Source organism: Echinococcus granulosus (genome assembly GCF_000524195.1).
Source record: "Echinococcus granulosus chromosome Unknown EG_S00119, whole genome shotgun sequence".
Classification (NCBI taxonomy): Eukaryota; Metazoa; Platyhelminthes; class Cestoda; order Cyclophyllidea; family Taeniidae; genus Echinococcus; species Echinococcus granulosus.
Window position 1 is genome coordinate 238,583 of NW_020170499.1, and position 2,920 is coordinate 241,502.

Genomic DNA, 2,920 nt, shown 5'->3' on the forward strand with positions numbered 1-2,920 from the left:
CAAATACCGTAGGCATAAATCGTTACTTACATAAACTACTGAATGATTACAAATCCCATTCAACCAACATGAACTTGTAAAAGGGTCTGATGCTTTCTTTTGCTATTCAGTGTTATATTCGCAGATGTCTTTATTCTTCTGCTGTCTTGTAATAAAATCGCGTATTGCTGTACCAAAATTGAGCCAAAGACTGAGATATAAAAAGAGCAGTTTTGTGGAGTGCATCGTCGAGGATGCTGTGCCCCTGCTCGTCTCTCTAACAATTCATCCCCGTACTTTGAAACCTTTAGTTGCTTAGTAGGGGATGGTGTGTGCGTTGGCTGTTTAGCACCTTTGTAACCTTAAAGTCGCTGCTGCAGTAACGACTTACAGTCAACTTGCAGTTTTTAAGATACTGGAGTTCGTTGCGGCACCAGGAAAAGATGAGACAGAAAAAGATATTTTAGGGTGTTTCCTGTTTACACCTCCTCGCAGGTAAGTAAAGTGCCTCCTACAGGAAGGACGTTGATGTGGAGAATGGCGTTTCATTTCTTAGCAATCGTGTGTTAACAATCTTGAGTGTGTGTGTTTCAACAATGTCACGGGGAACTCGGGGCATGGTGCTTAGATAGAAGACTCCACCTTGCATGTAGGCTGTTACGACCACTAAATAATAGTTGGTCATGGGCTCACTAATCCAACTAAGCATTGTCAAAGGACTGATAGCCAATGTCAGAATCAATAGGTTCCGTGAAGCAAGAAAAGCGAAATCGAGAAACGCAATATACATCGTGATGCTTGGACTACAGACAATTGTCTAGCCTATCCGCTTACTTAATTAGGAAGGCCAAGTAGATCTGTATACCTTAGCAAACGCAACATATTTTCACTCAACCGTCTTTTCTTTCACATGGTTGATGATTCCGTGTCCTTTCCACTTTTCCTTTTGTCAATACTAATTTAGGTCTTAATGGAAGGACTTTACAGATGCAATCGCTTGCTGCAACTGATCTTATGCCAATACCGGTGCAGCACACGCCCTTTAAATTGCAGCAAACCTTCTAAATTCATTGTCCACTGATGTTCCAGAATAGACAACAACTCATTTCCACCAAAGTGGCATGATTCCGCGCAGACCACTTTGAAGAAGAATGCTTAAGATGTGTTTCGGCTGTCAGCCGAGGTTCCTATGAGCAAGGCATGTTAATTGAAAATGCTCGACACTAAACCTGAGTGCTTCAAATTGAGCGCTTGTGCCATCCTACTACCAAGGCCATTGTTGGTAGTTTTTTCCAGTTTGCATGATAGAATTGCAAACCATATTCTGTGTTTGCTAAATCTAATATTCACAACTTGAATGTACTGGTTAATTACACTTCGGCTGACCAAGCCTTAGGCTCTCTTTCATTACAAGAGGATTTTTTAAACGAATAAGAAGCTCTGTAGCGCTACCAGCATGGTCCCCAGGCGCCGCCGCTCAGCGGATCTACAAAAGCCGAGCCCTCAATGTTCACGAAACCGCACCCACAAACAATGCACTATAATGTTATTCTTCTGCTGTCTTGTAATAAAATCGCGTATTGCTGTACCAAAATTGAGCCAAAGACTGAGATATAAAAAGAGCAGTTTTGTGGAGTGCATCGTCGAGGATGCTGTGCCCCTGCTCGTCTCTCTAACAATTCATCCCCGTACTTTGAAACCTTTAGTTGCTTAGTAGGGGATGGTGTGTGCGTTGGCTGTTTAGCACCTTTGTAACCTTAAAGTCGCTGCTGCAGTAACGACTTACAGTCAACTTGCAGTTTTTAAGATACTGGAGTTCGTTGCGGCACCAGGAAAAGATGAGACAGAAAAAGATATTTTAGGGTGTTTCCTGTTTACACCTCCTCGCAGGTAAGTAAAGTGCCTCCTACAGGAAGGACGTTGATGTGGAGAATGGCGTTTCATTTCTTAGCAATCGTGTGTTAACAATCTTGAGTGTGTGTGTTTCAACAATGTCACGGGGAACTCGGGGCATGGTGCTTAGATAGAAGACTCCACCTTGCATGTAGGCTGTTACGACCACTAAATAATAGTTGGTCATGGGCTCACTAATCCAACTAAGCATTGTCAAAGGACTGATAGCCAATGTCAGAATCAATAGGTTCCGTGAAGCAAGAAAAGCGAAATCGAGAAACGCAATATACATCGTGATGCTTGGACTACAGACAATTGTCTAGCCTATCCGCTTACTTAATTAGGAAGGCCAAGTAGATCTGTATACCTTAGCAAACGCAACATATTTTCACTCAACCGTCTTTTCTTTCACATGGTTGATGATTCCGTGTCCTTTCCACTTTTCCTTTTGTCAATACTAATTTAGGTCTTAATGGAAGGACTTTACAGATGCAATCGCTTGCTGCAACTGATCTTATGCCAATACCGGTGCAGCACACGCCCTTTAAATTGCAGCAAACCTTCTAAATTCATTGTCCACTGATGTTCCAGAATAGACAACAACTCATTTCCACCAAAGTGGCATGATTCCGCGCAGACCACTTTGAAGAAGAATGCTTAAGATGTGTTTCGGCTGTCAGCCGAGGTTCCTATGAGCAAGGCATGTTAATTGAAAATGCTCGACACTAAACCTGAGTGCTTCAAATTGAGCGCTTGTGCCATCCTACTACCAAGGCCATTGTTGGTAGTTTTTTCCAGTTTGCATGATAGAATTGCAAACCATATTCTGTGTTTGCTAAATCTAATATTCACAACTTGAATGTACTGGTTAATTACACTTCGGCTGACCAAGCCTTAGGCTCTCTTTCATTACAAGAGGATTTTTTAAACGAATAAGAAGCTCTGTAGCGCTACCAGCATGGTCCCCAGGCGCCGCCGCTCAGCGGATCTACAAAAGCCGAGCCCTCAATGTTCACGAAACCGCACCCACAAACAATGCACTATAATG